Genomic DNA, 17556 nt, shown 5'->3' with positions numbered 1-17556 from the left:
GCTTAAGTCCATCATGGGCTGTCTATGAAGATTCTGAACTTTAATTAAAAGGAAAAAAAAAATTGAGACAAGGTAGTACAAAAAAGTTTCTTGAGGAACCCTTTCGAAATGGCCTCTAGATGGCGACATTGGCTAAACTGATTGGTGAGTGCTGGGCTCATGTCAGAAGTTTGCCCTGGAAGAGACTTTTGGTGATTTTGTCCCATTCCCCTTTTATGGACAGAAACGAAGGCCAGAGAAGACATAACTCTCCCGAGTAATACAGCACACTTTACAGAATGGCTTAGGAGATTCAGCTTCCTCGTTTCTACACTAGTATAACTCTTGGGAGTAAAAAATGATAAGCCAAGGGAGCTGAATCAAATCCAGATTAAAGAGGGGAAGCAGAGTATATGTCCAGTTCATCCACACTTGGGCAGGATCTTTCATATAAAATTGAGCCAGACTCAGTTTTACACACCATTGGCAGCTGGTTGGGTTACGCCCAGATTTTCATGAACACAGTGACTGCATCCAGGGCAAGTTTGTTCAGTGATGACATACTCTCCTGGGTCAGACCCACCCATGGAGCCTAGTTCCTTCTTCTGACCATGTCATCCGTAGCTCTTAGCTGTCCTGAAGCCAGCCTTCTAATGATTTGAGGTGCTCAGGCCTCTCTCCCCCACCTTTCCCCCACATCAACAATACATCAAGATTGAGTCCTGGAAAGTTCCTCATAGATTTTATCACCCATCGCCCTACCTATGCCCTGTGGAGCTAGCACCCAGTGTCTAGTTCATAGTAGGCAAGTACTCTGCTGTTGAGTTGTAGCCTACGTTAGCATCTTTCTCTTGTGTGTGTGTATGTGCCAGTCCTGGGCTGGAACTCAGAGCCTGAGAGCTGTCCCTGAGATTTCTTGCTCAAGGCTAGCAGTTTACTACTTGAGCCACAGCTCCACTTCCATCTTTTTAGGGTAGTTAATTGAAAATGAGTCTCACAGGCTTCTCTGTTAAGCTGACTGGAACCATGACCTTCGGATCTCAGCCTCCTGTATGATAGGAGTGAGCCACTGGCACCCAGACTTGTCAAATTTATTTTTGTTTTGTTTTGTTTTTGTCAGTCCTGGGGCTTGAACTCACAGCCTGGGTACTGCCCTTGAGCTTTCTCAAGGCTAGCACTCTACTACCTGAGTCACAGCACAGGCTTTTTCTGTGTATAAGGTACCAGGAATTGAACCCAGGGATTTGTGCAAGCTAAGCAAGAACTCTACCTCTAGGCCACATTCCCAGCCCGTTGTCAAATTTCTTTTTTTTTTTTTCTTTTTTTGTTTTTTTTTTTTTGTGGGTCATGGGGCTTGAAATCTTGAGCCTGGGTGCTGTCCCTGAGCTCTTCAGCTCAAGGCTACCACCCTACCCCTTGAGTCACAGCCCTACTTCCCATTTTCTAGAGGTTAATTAGAGATAAGAGTCTCATGTTCCTTAGTGCCCCAGCTGGCTTTGAACCTCCATCCTCAGATCTCAGCTTCCTGAGTAGCTAGGATTACAGGCATGAGCCACCAGGCTAGCCCATTGTCAAATTTCTTAAGTCAGCCTTTCATTCAAATTGAAATACCCTCCCTGCTGCTGCTATTATCATTATTATTATTATTACCATTATCATTATCATCATGGCTTGTATTTTCCTATTCTGCCTCATTGTAATCTCAAAATGGTGGGGTGTTTTAGGCTATATGGCCATACTTTCTTTTTTTTTCCCAATCCTAGGACTTGCACTCAGGGCCTGGGCACTGTCCCTGGGCTTCTTTTGCTCAAGACTAGCACTCTACCACTTGATCCACAGAGCCACTTCTGTCTTTTTCTGTTTGTGTTACTGAATAACAGAATTCAAGGCTTCATGCATGCTAGGTAAGCACTTTACCACTAAGCCACATTCCCAGTGCGACAATGCCAAGGCCACTGTGGCCCCTGGAAAGGGCCCTCCTTGTCTGAGGTCAGACTGATTGGTGGCAAAAACAAATTCTTGACTCCTGACACCTGGTCCACAGCTTGTTCATTTCACTACCCAGGCATAACCAGTCACTTTCTGACTTATTTTTAGCCAAGGTCATACTTCATAGCTTTGCTGGCTAGAAATTCATAATTCTCATGCCATAGCCTCCTAACATATTAGGATGACCTATTTGTCCTCTTCTCTCTCTCTCTCTCTCTCTCTCTCTCTCTCTCTCTCTCTCTCTCTCTCTCTCTCTCTCTCTCTCTCTCTCCCCCCCCCCCCCGCTCCCTGCCCCAGTCCTGGGCTAGGGCTCAGGGCCTGAGCACTATCTTGGGGCCTTCTCAAGACTAGAGCTCTACCACTTGTCCACTTGTACCACAGCACCACTTCCAGCTTTTTTCTATGTATGTGGTACGAAAGAATCAAACCCAGGTCTAGGCAAGCACTCTACCACTAAGGCCAAACTCCAGGCCCCTCTTTTTTTTTAGAACCAGGCTTCACATGTGCTAGCAAGTGTTCTCTCATGGAGTCACAGCCTCAGCTCAGTCCCTGACTTTAAGCTCTGACAAGGAACATACTCTTAGATTTGCAGCAATAGCTTCAGAGAACTGCATTGCCCTAAAAGAAATGTACAGTGTAGACTATTGTACTCATTGAGAACTGGCACATCTTAATGTTGAACAAACTCTGAAACCACAAGCAGTGGGGGTGAGAAGGAAGGAGAGAATGAAGTACAGCTTTGAGTACGATTAGCCTCCCTCTGTCATCCCATTTCCCTAGCACGCACATTCCTGCTCCAGATTCAAACTCCCACAGGCTGTGCTATGCTATGCGGTTGACTGTGTAAGACTATGCCCCCTCCCCACTCTGGGCGAGACCAGTAGTGAATTCTGTTGCCCAAGGCTAGACATAGAAAGAATGAGGTCAGATGAGACATTCTTAAAATCCAAGACATCTTTGTCCTTCAGGAAGCCAACAGTAACCCTCTACTTCCCACCAGAGCCTTGAGGAAGGAAGGACCATTCTTGAAAGGCTGCAATAGTGTGGGAGGTTGACAGTGGTGCAATTGGAAATGGTTTACGCTGGGAGCCATGACTGTTTTTACCATGAAATCAGCTGGATGCTGTCACATCAGCCTCATGACTAAGGACAAAAGAATCCAACCCACCACTGACCTCTAAAATGTTTTCCCAATCTGCTTATCCCAAGGAGCACTTAGGTAAGAAAATGGCTTTTGGAGTGGGGACAGCGGCTGGGAAGGGGGGAGTAGAACCCAGAGCCTTATGCATTGGAGAGGCAAGCATTAAACCACTGAGCCATACTTCCAGTCTGAGAAAGGAGGTTTTCTTTCCCATCTGGTTTCTACCAACATGTTTATGTCATGACTATGTGTGACCATTTACAAGGTAGAAGTCCTTAAATTTAAGTCCCATATTCCCTTTGAGGTCCTCAGGTACCTCACAGCTCACACTTGTTTTCTGTGAAGTTTGGCACCGATCAGCTAAGTGCTGTGTGGTGAGGACCCAAAGAGAGACTTACATTTTACACCTGAAGCTCCTGAGCTCTGGGATGCCAGGAAAGCAGACACTTTGGATAGTGGGCACTTCTCAAGCTGCTCCGCTCACTTTAGGAGCCAACTGTGTGCCAACTTTACCCCCACTGACCCTCTGAGGAGCAGCCTCACTCTCCGGCTCCAGAACTCAGCTAGACCAAGCTGCCAATCTCCACAATAAGATCAATGTGTGACCTTATTCAGCAGATGTACCGATGAAACAAGCACAAACCCGGGCCAACTTTGAAGCCAAAAAGGGAAGATGAGAAGTGGGAGAGAGAGAAAGAGGAGGGAAAAGAAACTTGGCTGGACATGAAAGATATCTTGTCTGTTCCCCATTAGGCACAATTCTCTCACAATCTGCAGCCTCAACATAATTTTCTTGACCAGAAACCCTCTAGAGAGATAATGTCAGAAGGAAAAACAAACAGAATAACATCTTCTGACAGCAGAGAGACTTAAAAACCTATTGTGGGGGGGGGCGGGTAGAGAAGAGATGTCATTCCGTCAGAGAAGGGACCTCTCTCAGCATAGCATACCATGTGTGCTGGACAGGTAAAGACAGGGCCCCTAGAGGCTGATGGGAAAGGACAAGGTGGTTCCAGGAAGCAAACTTCAAGTCCTTCTGCTCTGCCATCCGCTTGAACATTTCGGAGTCTGCCTTGTGTGGCACTGACACCATAGGGAGCCTACAGCTCATGAAACTGTAGGTGTAGCTCAGGGATAAAGCTCTTACCTAGGACCTGCAAGGCCTGGCTTCCACCCCCATCCCACCCCTCCCCAGAACTGCAATAAAGAAATAAGCTCCATCCAGCTGCTGGTGGCTTGTGTCTATAATCCTAGCTATTTAGGAAGCTGAGATCTGAGGACTGCTGTTCCAAACCAGTCTGTGAGACTATTTCCAATTAACCACAAAAAGCCGGAAGTGGAGCTATGACTCAAGTTGGTGAGTGCTAGCCTTGAGCAAAAAAGCTAAGGGATAGCACCCAGGCCTTGAGTTCAAGCCCCAGTATAGACACACACACAAAATAAAAATGAAAAAGAAGTGAACCCCTGGGTACTGGTCCTGGGCTCTTTTCAACCTCCTGGTACACAGGTTCAGAAGGACATTTAGAGAAAAATTCCCTCGTCATTTCTCTGCTTTTCCTTTGCTGCTGTTACCCAGTAACTAGCAACAAGGCAGCAGAGGCCTCTTCCCCAGCCCCCTGCTTTAAGCTAAACCGTTTAATATTCCGGAAACTGGCCACACCCCATCAGCAAGAGCCCAGGGGAAGGTTGGGGGTGGGAGCTGGGGGGGGGGAGTGTTGCACACTGGACTGGGCAGGGCAGGCATGGGCTGCAGTTTTGTGCTCAAGTTTCTGGGGCAGGCATCCTGTTATAGGAGAGGCCTTCTTTTAAAGTTAGAAAAACTAATCAGCAGAAAGAAGTGAGAGCTTTGCCTGCCTCTCAGCTTGTTTATTACACTAGGATATCTGATTTCAGCAAAGGAAGCCGGCACCGAAGCAAGGTTTTTATTGGCCGTGAGCAAGAGGAATTCAGGGTTTGCCTTTGATTTGGCTTCTCCAGAACATGAGGCACTGAAGGGTGCTTGCAGCTTTGATGGAGCAGCTTGGTATTGGAGGGGGTTGGTGAGGGCTGGACGCCATGTTTCAAGTACAAAAATTCCCTTTGGAGAATGAGGGCAGAGTGAGAGACCCAGAGTGGAAGGCAACCTTCACATTTCAGAGGACATGGAAATGGAGGACAATAGTCAAGTTGGAGAGAGGCCTCCCCCTTCCCTGAGAGGCTGAGGAGGAGCAGGAGAAGGAGGAGGAGGAGGAAGAAGACGAGGAGGAAGAAGACAAGGAGGAGGAGGAGGAGGAGGAGGAGGAGGAGGAGGAGGAGGAGGAGGAGGAGGAGGAGGAGGGCTGGTTTGGATGAAAGAACCACTTCCTGAGACTAACCAATAGACAGCAAGGCAGGCTGCAGTCAGGGCCCGGCCTGATGGTTTCAATGTGTTAGGAAGATAAAGCCAGAGATTGGAGAGGCCTCTTCTGCCAGCAGTGCTCCTCAGCTGCAGCCAGCTGGGGCTCAGGAGAGGGGTTTCCCAGCTGTGCCACAGGCTCTCTGAAACTGCAGAGAAACTTTGTTTAGGGTCTGTGGTTGCATCCAACCCCAGCTCGCCCTGGGCTGGCCCCTGGCAGACCACCTCACACACTGGAGAAAGGGAAGCGGGGTTCCTGGAAAAGTCCAACCTTTCCTCTCCTCCTTTCTTTCCACAGCCTACTTCAATCTGCTTTTTTTCCCCCTTGGTCCTGGGTCTTGAACTCAGGGCCTGGACACTGTCCCTGAGCTTCTTTTGCTTATGGCTAGCACTCTACCACTTGAGTCACATCACCACTTCTGGCTTTTTCTGTGTATGTGGTACTAAGGAATCAAACCCAGGGCTTCATGCATGCTAGGCAAGCACAGGACTGCTAAACCACAGTCCCAGCCCTCAAGCTGCTTTTCTCTTTGGCCACCCTCAGTCACCTTCTTTCATAGTCCATTGGAGACAGGATAATCCCGAAGTAGAGCTCTGCATGACCTCACTCAGTTCTACTACGATGACCAATTTCACTGGGGGAAGTAGAAGTTAGCCAGTCCCTTGGGGCTGCTACGGTGGGTGCTGGGACTTCAGGAGATTACATATTGTCAGTAGCAGTCCCATGGTAGAATTCAGGGGGAAGATGGTTCTGCCTGTGTCGGGATCCATTCCAGTCCAGGTTTGAATCCCACAGTGGAGTTTGTTGTCCCTTGCATGGCACTGCTCACCTGAGAGGCCAGTGGACTTCTGACCAGAGGTCTCAGAGCTGGGGCTCAACTGTGCCTCTTCAAGGAGCACAGACATTAGAAAGACTCTATGGCCTGATGCTGGTGGCTCATGCCCGTAATCCTACCTACTCAAGAAGCTGAGATCCAAATATTGCCGTTTGAAGCCAGCCTAACGAGGGAAATCTGTGAGACTCTCATTTCAAATTAGCCAGCAAAAAGTCAGAAATAGAGAGCCGGGAGTTTGGCCAAGTGGTAGAGTGCTTGCCTAGCATGCACGAAGACCTGGATTCTATGTCTTGGTACCACATGCATATGAAAAGCCAGAAGTGGTTCTGTGGCTCAAGTGGTAGAGCTGTAGCTCTAGCTTTGAGGAAAGCCCAAGGACAGTATTTAGGCCCTGAGTTCAGTACCCAGGAATAGCAAAAACAAAAACAAAAAATAGGCATGATGATGTAAACTATAATCCCAGTTCTTAAGAGACTGAGGCAGAAGGATCTTAAATTCAAAGCCAGGGTGGATTTCACATGGTTGGAGATCCTATCTCAAAAAAAGAAAAATAAAGGGGCTGGGAGTTTGGCTTAGTAGTAGAGTGCTTGCCTAGCATGCACGAAGACCTGGGTTTGAATCCTCAGTACCATATACATAGAAAAAAGCCGGAAGTGGTGCTGAGGCTCAAGTGGTAGAGCTCTAGCCTTGAGGAAGTTCAAGGACAGTGCTCAGGCCCTGAGCTCAAGCCCAGGACTAGCAAAAAAAACAAAAAAGTCAGAAATGGAGCTGTGACTCAAGTTGAAGACTGCTAGCCTTGAGCACAAATGCTCAGGTATAATACCTAGGTCTTGAGTTCAAGCCCCAGGACTGATACAAAAAAGGGAGGAAGGGGCAGATAGCATTCAAACAGCAACATTATCCCAGAGGGAAATCCAAACTAGCACCCCTGACACACACCACACCCACAGCTCACAGCAGTCACACTCCAGCATTAGCATACCACTTGCACCTCCATGTTCTCAGCCCTACCTCCTAAACTCTCACCTTCCAGGACAGAGAGCAATGGGCAACCAGAAAAGAACACAACTTGGGTGTTTTGCTTGTTTCTTTTGACTGATACTAGGGCTTAAACTTAAGATCTCAAGCTCTTGCTTAGGTTTCTTTTGCACAAGGATGATGCTCACGTACTTTTCTGCACAGACTAGTTTTGAACCATAATCCTCAGATCTCAGCCTCCTAAAGAGCTAAGATTACAGACAGGCACAAAAGAAAAAAACCAAGTGACCCAGCTGCTGATCAGTAGGGCTGTGAGCCTGGGGTGGGGGGCAGGGGGGGCACTTCTGTTTGGCCAGCATGACTGGAAGGGCTTCACACTCCTAGCTGAGGCCTGTTGTTGAGAAACAAGTACACAAACCCAGAGGAGCTTGTTTGGAAATCTGTGGAAGGCCCTGGGGCTGAGAGAGATGCTGCTGGCTGGGGAGCTGGGAAGCAGCTCCTGAAAGCTAGATTTGAAAAACTGCCTTCAAGGCTGTGTAATGGGACTCTTGTTCATACAGTGGCTGCTTGAACCAGGAGCAAAGATGAGCTAAAATCAGAAGCAGTCAAAAGCTGGGACTCTGGGGAGCAAGATGGACATGGGGCATTGATTCCAATTAGAAGCTCTTCCACACTAGTACATTTTTAACCTTATGTGTGCACTACTTTCATTTTAAAAAAATGTGTACTAAGTGCCTGTGATTGTATACAGAGATTCTCTTCTTGAACACTTATTTATTAAACATGTCATTTGAAATACGATGTAAAAATCAATGTTAATTAATTATTTAATAAAAAAATGTGTGTATGTGCCAATATTGGGGCTTGGCCTCTGAGCCTAGGGTGCTGTCCTTTAGCTTTTTCACTCAAGCCAAGGCCAGTGCTTTACCACTTGAGCCACACCTCTACTTTCAGCTGCTTTTTTTTTTTTTTTTTTGGCAGAGGGGGGAGAGGTTAGTTAGAGATAAGAGTCCCATTGATGGCCGGGAGTTTGGCCTAGTGGTTAAAGTGCTTGCCTAGCATGCACGAAGACCCGGGTTCGATTCCTCGGTACCACATACATAGAAAAAAGCCAGAAGTGGTGCTGAGGCTCAAGTGGTAGAGCTTTAGCCTAGGACTGGCAAAAAAAAAAAAAGAGTCCCATTGATTTTTCTGCCCAAGTTGGCTTCTGACCTAGAGCCTCAGATCTCAGCCACCAGCCCTGGTGTAGCCACCAGCACTGAGCTAAGTGATTGGATATATATATATATATATATATATATATATATATATATATATATATATATATATATATATATATAGTGGTAAAAGCAGGTTAACTCCAGACAAGTTTTTGAGGTTTGCTTCAAGCTCAGGCCTCCCACTGCACATCCTGCAAAGGAAAGCACACTCCACATCTGTTTTTTTTTTTTTTTTTTGCCAGTCCTGGGCTTGAGCTCAGGGCCTGAGCACTGTCCTTGGACTTTCTCAAGGCTAGAGCTCTACCACTTGAGCCTCAGCACCACTTCTGGCTTTTATCTATGTATGTGGTACCGAGGAATCAAACCTGGGTCTTCATGCATGCTAGGCAAGCACTTCAACCACTAGGCCAAACTCCCGGCCCCACACTCCACATCTTATGAGCCTTCTCAGCCTTCCCTGCCCCAGGCCTCAGACACCCCAAGTTTGCTCTGTACTCTCTACCACTCTGCATGCTAGAAAAGGCCTGTAACTCATTACCCAATGGGGGCTTTGTTCTCCCCTGTTTCCTTCATGTCTTGTTTGTTTCTTTTGCCATGCTGGAGATGGTGCCCTGGCCCTGGTGTGCTGGGCAGTGCTTTGTGTTGAGCCATACCCTCTTCCTCTTCATCTCTTCATTTTCTTCAGTGCTGATGCAGTCCTGGAGTGCTGGTATGATGGCTGAAGGCCAGAGGGTCTCACCTCTGAATTAGGGATCCAGAGCTCCCCCTGCCCACATTCAATGACACCACAGCCCAAGGCAGCAGGTAACTCCCACCCAGTGCCCTGTAGAGCATGGAAAAGAGCAAGAGCAACCCAAGAGGAAGACTACCAACCCCCACCTGTCCACACATACATGCACACACATGTACGCATAACACAGCCTCCGAGTTTCCGTCTGTGAAAGGTTCAATAAAACCATCTCCATTCAAAGCCAGCTCAGGCAGTAAAGTCCATATGACTCTTTTTTTTTTTGGCCAGTCCTGGGGCTTGAACTCAGGGCCTGAGCACTGTCCTTGGGCTTCTCAAGGCTAGTGCTCTGCCACTTGAGCAACAGCACCACTTCCGGTTTTTCTCTATGTATGTGGTACCAAGGAATTGAACCCAGGTCTTCATGCATGCTAGGCAAGCACTCTACCACTAGGCCAAACTCCTGGCACCCTCTTCCCTTTCTTTCTTATGCCAGTCCTGAGACTTAAACTTATGACCTGGGTGATATCTTTGAGCTCTATTTTCCCTTTTTTATTAAATTTAATTTTTATCATTATTAAAAGGTTACAGTTACCTAAGGCAGGTAATGAGTACATTTCTTTTTAGACAATGTCACCCCTTCTCTGTCCCTAAGCTTTTGTATTCAAGGCTAGCATTCCACTACTTGAGCCATAGTTCTACTTCTAGCTTTTTCTTTTTTGGTAGGTAGAGTCTCAAGGACTTTCCTGACCAGGTTGGCTTCAGACTGAGACTCTCAGATCTCAGCTTTCTGAGTAGCTAGAATCACAGGAACCTGGTTCTCTCCCTTCCTTCTCTTTCCTTCTTGTTTTCCCCTCTTCTCTCCTCCTTCTTTTCCTCTTCTCTCTTTTCCTCTCCCCTTCTCCTTTCTTCTCCCCTCCTTTTCTCTTCTCCCTCTCTCCCTTTCCCCCTCCCCTCCTTCTTTCCCCATTCTCTCCTGCTTTCTCTCCCCTTCTCCCACCTCCCTGCTTCCTTTTCCCCTCTCCCTCTTCTTTTTCTCCTTAGCCAGAATTGCTTCTTCATCTTCAGACACCCAAATTTCCTATTTACCATAGACTCAGAGAGAAGGCACCACCTGCAAGTGGGTCTCATCCTTTCCCTGTCTCTGGGGGGAAAGCTAAGGATGCAATAGTCCCCTTTATGGGTCTAGAACAGGGGTCTAGACCCCTTTATGGGTCGCAGACACACCCCTTTCCCAAGCAAGATAGGAAGCTTGCTCCTACAGGCACAGCCTTCTCAGACCCCATAAAAGACCCTTCTTCCTTGACCTGGTAGGGAGGAAGGGAGAAGGAGAATAAGGAAAGGGAAGAAGGAGGAGGGGAAGGAAAATGAAGGGAAACTGGAAGAAGAGAAAAAGAGGAGGAGGAGGAGAAGAAGAAGAAGAAGAAGAGGAGGAGGAGGAAGAGGAGGAGGAGGAGGAGGAGGAGGAGGAGGAGGAGGAGGAGGAGGAGGAGGAGGAGGAGGAGGAGGGAAAGGAAATCCAGGATAAGAGGAAGAGGGAGGAGGAGAAAGAGAGGGCAGTGGCTAGGCTTCCACCCTCACTCCATTCACTTTCTTTCCTGAATCAAAGGCACTGGGAGGGCCCCTTCCTGCTCCCAGTTAGGAAAGCTCCTTGGTCCTCTTTGGATGTTGGGCCTTAGGTCAGCTTGTAGGTTCTTCTTCATGCACGCCTTTCCTGATGCCCAGGAAATCTGAAGGGCTGGCCCTCTTCCTAATAGCCTCCTCTCCCTCTTTTCCTTTAAAGCACAAATCGTAATGTCTAAGGATAGAATTGCTTTTTTTATCTGTTCAGGGATGGCTTCTACTAAACAGTCACACCCATGAAGGCAGCAATCTGCCCTCTGTGTTTACCTAGTAGAGTGGAAAAGGAAACTTCATCCCCCCCACTCCCGCCCCCAGAACTTATCAGCCTACCTCCTGTCCCAACAGATCAGCTGTTACTCTTCCTAAACCTTCCACTCCAACCTACTACAATTCTACTCTACCATGTAAGCCAAACACCTTAACAATGTCTCTCTTTCTACTGGAGTTAGAACCCAGACCACTACCATATAAGCCACTTCCCGGCACCTTTTTAAATTAGTTAAAAAAAAAAAAAAAGAATCAATTTTGAGCTAGGGTTTTGCTACTTTTGCCCTGGGCTTGCCTTGAACTGGCGATCCTCTTATCTCTGGAGTAGCTGGGATTACAGATGTATCCCACCATGTCTGATTGGCAATTATTTCTTCTATCCATAGTCAGAAAATCTCATTTGACTCCATGAGTAGAAAAAGCTATTCTTGCCAGGCATTGGTGATTCATGCCTATAATCTAGCTAATCAGAAGGCTAAGATCTGAGGATTGCAGTTCAAAACTATCCTGGACATGAAAGTCCATGAGACTCATTTCCAATTAACCACCAGAAAACTGAAAGCAGCGTTGTCACTCAATGTGGGAGAGCTCCACTAGCCTTGAGCTGAAGAGCCCAGGCCCAGGCCCAGAGTTCAAGCCCCACAACTGACAAAAAGAAAAGGCAAATTTTCCTCTGCTCTTACTTATCAGTCAGCACAGAAGACTTCTAAAACCCTAAAAGTTGAGTATGTTTCTTCCGACCATCAAGCAATCCCTGCCTTAGGATCATGAAGATGTGCCCTCTCATTCAGAACAGCTCACAGAATTCAGGGAAACACACTTGCTGCTTTGCTACAAAAGTTATGACAAAGGAACGTGATGGAGAGATATAGAGGAGCCAGGTACAGAGCTTCCATGCCCTCTCCTCCCTTTCTTACAACTCACTGAAGTTCACCAGACCTTGTCTTTGTGACATTTGTATGAAGACTTTATTTCCTAGGAACGACTGATGAAATCCTTGGCCATCGTAATCCTCCCCTTCAAACCTTCTCAGCTCCCAGGATATCAGTCAAGGAACTGAATAGAGCCCAGCCCCTAATCCTGCCTGTCCAATGTCCAGCTCCCTCCCCAGGCTTGACCTGCCCTTAATCAACTCATCAGCATACAAAAGACACTTATCATTTCAGAGATCCCAAGGATTTCAGAAAACTATGCCAGGAAGTGAGACAACACCAAATATTTAATTTATTCTGTACTATCATGCTGTACTTTCAGTCCGGCATCTCTAAGCCTCTTCTACCACCTCCGTTGTCGAAAACATGATGATTTCTTGGTAGACTTAATGCTGGTCTCCCTAATGTCGCCTGCTCTCTTTCCTTGGGCTTAGAGTTAGTTGATCCTCCAACTGAAAGGCAATTTGATCAATTCTGTTTTCCTAAACTTCTTGGATTCTTACCCAGAAAAGAATTTAAAGTCCTTTCCCTATCACTGGACATGCTTCAAAGTGTAACCTGAACAGCCCATCCCAGTCACTGTGCCAAAATATGTAACCATTCAAAGAGTCCAAGGTAGAAAAAGATGTACTTAAGCTTTAACTTCCTGGCTAACTCACCCAGTGTGTTACCAGGAAATTTAGGAGAGCTAAACAACCTCAATCCTTTTGCCTAACAAGAAAACAATTCAAGGCAAGAATTCTCTTGGCTCAGGCCTATAATCCAAACTGCTCAGGAGGCTGAGATGCAAGGATCATGATTCAAAGCCAGCCTGGGCTGGAAAATGAGACTCCATCTCCAGTTAACCACTAAAAAGTTGGGAATTGTGGTTCAAGTGGTAGAGTGACCACCTTGAGCCAAAAGTTAAGGGACAGCACTCAGGCCCAGAGTTTAAGCCCCAGTATGAAGAAGAAGAAGGAGGAGGAGGAGGAGGAGGAGGAGGAGGAGGAGGAGGAGGAGGAGGAGGAAGAGAATAAAGACAAGAGGAGAAGGAAAGAAGAAAGAGGGAAAGGAAGAAAGAGAAAGAATCTGGGTGCAGCAGCTCATGCCTGTAATCCTAGCTATTCAGGAGGCTGAGATCTGAGGATCAACATTTAAAGCCAGCCTGGGTTTGAGAGTCTTTTTTTATTTTTAGGACTTGAGACTCTTATCTCCAATTAACCCCTCGAAAATGGGAAGTGAGGCTTGGCTCAAGGGTAGGGTGGTAGCCTTGAGCTGAGGAGCTCAGGGACAGCGCCCAGGCCTAGTTCAAGCCACATGACCCATAAAAATAAATGAAAAGAAAATAATAGTCTCAATTAAATAAAACAAAATAAAAGAATGGTCTCTATTGAGCAGTGGGACAGGCTGAGGGCATATGAACACATAAATGCATTCCTGGGCTAGGAGTATCACTCAATGGTAGGTCCCATAGTTAACGTGTGATAGGTCTTGGTCCATCACCAACACACTGACACACACAGAAAAATAGAATTCAGGGGCCAGGAGTGTGGCCTACTGGTAGAGTGCTTGCCTAGCATGCATGAAGACCTGGGTTCCATTCTTTGATGCCATATACACAGAAAAAGCCAGAAATGGTGTTGTAACTCAAGTGGTAGAGCTCTAGCCTTGAGAAAACCCCAAAACACTGCTCAGGCTCTGAGCTCAAGACCAGGGCTAGAGATACATATATATATTTCAGAACAGCTAGGGCTAGAAAACTATAATTCAGGGGCCAGGAGTGTGGCCTCCTAGTGGTAGAATGCTCACCTAGCACACATGAAACCCTGGGTTCAATTCCTTGGTACCACATACTCAGAAAAAGCCAGTGTGGTTCTGTGGCTCAAGTGATAGAGTGCTAGCTTTGAGAAAGCTCAAGGACAGTGCCCAGGCCTCGAGTTCAAGCCCCAGGACTGGCAAAAATTAATTAATTAATTAATTAAGCAGGATATTGTGGAGAATGGGTGACTCGGCTTCTGTGCTTTCTCTCTTACCACCCTGATGTGTGCACGATCCAGAGAGAAACTCTGATTTCATTGTTCAAGAGCTTTTGGTGTGTACATGCTGGTCCTAGGGCTTGAACTCAGGGCTTGGGTGCTGTCCCTGAGCTTTTGTGCTCAAGCCTAGCAGTCTATTACTTGAGGCATAACTCCACTTCTGACTTTTCTAATGGTTAATTGGAGATAAGAGTATCATGGACTTTCCTGCCCAGGCTGGCCTTGAACCCTGATCCCCAAATCATAGACTCCTGAGTAACTAGGAGCCACTAGCATCCAGCAATAAGAACTGTTTTTTCTTTCTTTCTTTCCTTTTTGGTGGGTCATAGGGCTTGAACTCTGGGCCTGGACACTGTCCCTGAGCTCTTCAGCTCCAGGCTACTGCCCTGCCCCTTGAGCCACATTGCCATTTCTGATTTTCTAATGGTTAATTAGAGATAAGAGTCGCATGGACTTTAGTTCCCCGGGCTGGCTTTGAAGCTCTGTCCTCAGATCTTAGCCTCCTGAGTAGCCTGGCCTCCAAGAACTTTCATAGAGCTAAACCTCCAGCTGCCCTGCCCTTTATCAGAGGTCAGGGCAGCTGCAAATTCCACCTGTCTACAGACTTAGTCTTTCTAGTGACTAGCTCCTTTCTGAAGCTATCTAGAGGACTTACCCTGAGTCTTCTCATTTGCATAAACTCAATGTCATACAAAGGAACTCTACAAAACATGAACTTGTAGTCCCATCTACCTATGTAGCTGAAACAAGAGGATTGCTTGAACCCAAGAGTTTCAGCAGATAAGCCTGAACAACATAGTGGGACCCCATCTCAACAAACAAAATAAGATGGAAACCAAACCCAAACCCCAGAACAAACAAACAAACCATCAATTCACAGGACAATCCAAGAATTTCAGAATCTCTGTTAGAAACCAGGAACCAAAACAAAATATTGTACCACAGAGACATATAACTCCTATCATTTAAATCACAGTTCCCCAAGTTAATTACAATTGGCAAATTGCAAGGTGGCTGAGCTGGCGATAGGTCTCAGTGACAGGGCATATACCTAGCATGCAAATAAATAAATAAATAAAAACTTGAATTCCATCCTTAGCACCACAGCAGGGAAAAAAATATAGATTTGGATTGAGCTCCTGCGCTAAGCCCAATAGATCACAGCAAAATGGAATCCTGATAAATTCCTTGTCACATAGCAGAGTTAAGTTTACCTTATCTGGCCTTCTCAGAAGTTAGGAGAGTAAGTGATAACAGCTAGTTTTAGCTGACAAGATATGGAAGTCCCCGCTGCTTTAACCTTAACAAGGAAAGTAATGTTCACACTACCTGTACTCTGTTTTTGTTTGTTTTTTGTTTGTCATTTGCATTTGTGCCCTGTTTCCCTTTCCTCTGCCCTTTTTGGTCCATAAAACCAACTTCCTCTGCTCAGTTCAATAACATATTCATTTAATAGCAACAGGAAAAAAAAGTAGACTCACAAGCTGACTGCCTGTGGTTCCACTGGTAACCCTAGCTACTCAGGATCTGAGGATAAGTTCTGAAGCCAACTCAGGCACACAAATCCACCTGTAATCCTAGCTACACAGGAGTCTGAGATCTGAGGATTAAGGTCCAGAGCCAGCCAGGGCACAAAAGGACTCATCTCCAATTAACTTCCAGAAAATGGGAGGTAACGTTTGGCTCTAGGGTAGGGTGGTAGCCTTGAGCTGAGGAGCTCACGGACAACACCCAGGCTCAGAGGTAGGGTGGTAGTCTTGAGCTGAAGAGCTCAGGGACAGTGCCCAGGTGGAGTTCAAGCCACATGAGAAGAAGAAGGAGAAGGAGAAGGAGAAGGAGAAGAAGAAGAAGAAGGAGAAGGAGAAGGAGAAGGAGAAGGAGAAGGAGAAGGAGAAGAACAGGAGGAGGAGGAGGAGGAGGAGGAAGAAGGAGGAGGAAGAGGAGGAGGGGGGAGGAGGCTTTTCTAACTACCAAAAAAACAGAAGTGGAGATGTGTGACTCAAGTGATAGAGCACTACACTTGAGTAAAAAAGCCAATTAAGTTCAAACCCCAGTATTCATACATGCTCAGGTGCATGCACATGCCTGCATGCGCATACACACACACACACACACACACACACACACACACACACACACACACAATGTATTGTATTAATGGTTCTCAACACTATTTTATCCCCACTTCACAGACCAGCAAACTATACCTAGAATAACACCATCAGTAAAATAGCAGGACTTGAACCCAGCTCCAGAGTCCAAGTTCTCAGCTACTGTGCTCTGTGCAGGAAATGTGTATAAATTCCATTTCATGAGTAAACTGGACTTCAATATAGACAAAATATGGCTCTTCCTTATGGGCAAGTCTAAATTATGCCATGTCCTTTTTATGTGGTGGAATTTAATTACCTAAGAGAAGCAGTTTCATACCCACATGTCACCTGGGTAGCTTCCCACTGTTGTGCTTCTTCCCTTCTGGCAGGACATGCGCTTTCTGTCCTGAACACTCAGGGGGAGCATTCCTACAGGACAGTGGCTCAGCCTGGTCCCCAGGAAAGTACAAGGCAGAGAAGGACCGCCCAGAGGGCCATATGGGGGAGAAGGGAGTTAACAGAGCTTATAGTTTTGTTGTGTTTTTTCTTCTGGTGCTGAGAATTAATCTCAGGGCTTGGCACAGGCTAGACATGCACTCTATCACTGAGGTACACTCCCAGCCTCTGTGTGTGTGTGTGTGTGTGTGTGTGTGTGTGTGTGTGTGTGTGTGTGTGTGTGTTCTGTGAGACTTGAACTCAAGGCCTGGGCATTGTCCAGGCCCTTAGCTTAAGGCTAGCACTCTACCACTTGAACCACAATGCCATTTCCAGGTGCTTTTTTGTTGTTGGTTTTTTGTTTTGTTTTGTCAGTCAAGGGCTTGAACTCTGGGCCTGAGTGCTGTCCCTTTACCTTCTCCTGCTTTAGTAGCTCCTTTGGAAAGTTTCTGCCTTCCATTCTCTTCCTCTGTTGGGGATTTAGGGAAAGGAGTCACTAGTTCTACATCCCATATACTTTAGAAATGGACATCTTAAATGGTGTGACTCAGAGCAAGCCAGAGAAAGAGAGTAAAGCTAAAGGGAAAGTGAAACACTTGATGGAATTGCTGGGACTTTCTCTCTGCCCTCAACTGTCATTTTATAGAATGACAGTTACAAATTTGGACTCTGGGCAGGGGAGTAACTCAGCGGTATAGCAGTTGCCTACAATGTAAAGCCTTAGGGCTTGATCAAGTGATATCATCCTGCCTCAGTCTCCCAAGTAACCGGGACCTTGCATGTGTTTTGTTTTTCTTTTTTTTTCTTTTTGCCAGTGTGGGGGCTTAAAGTCAGGGCCTGAGCACTGTTCCTGAGCTTCTTTTGCTCAAGGGTAGTACTACACCACCTGAACCATAGCACCACTTCTGGCTTTTCCTGTTTATGTGGTACTGAGGAATTGAACCCAG

At 46.5% G+C, this 17556-nt stretch overlaps 1 long non-coding RNA gene across 1 annotated transcript; it reads right to left on the bottom strand.

Annotated features, from left to right (window-relative positions):
* Positions 1 to 5021: 5021 nt before the first annotated feature.
* Positions 5022 to 17224, bottom strand: LOC150049113 (uncharacterized). Its single transcript, XR_016538959.1, has 3 exons — positions 17025 to 17224; positions 5464 to 5626; positions 5022 to 5186 (listed from the first exon to the last, which is right to left on the bottom strand). It is a non-coding gene; the product is annotated as an uncharacterized LOC150049113 (long non-coding RNA).
* Between the last annotated feature and the right edge of the window lie 332 nt (positions 17225 to 17556).

The sequence above is a fragment of the Megascapheus bottae genome, chromosome 20 (genome assembly GCF_031878675.1).
Source record: "Megascapheus bottae isolate mThoBot1 chromosome 20, mThoBot2.hap1, whole genome shotgun sequence".
In the NCBI taxonomy this organism is placed as follows: domain Eukaryota; kingdom Metazoa; phylum Chordata; class Mammalia; order Rodentia; family Geomyidae; genus Megascapheus; species Megascapheus bottae.
Note: the sequence above shows the minus strand (reverse complement) of the source record. Positions and strands in the feature narration are given on the sequence as shown.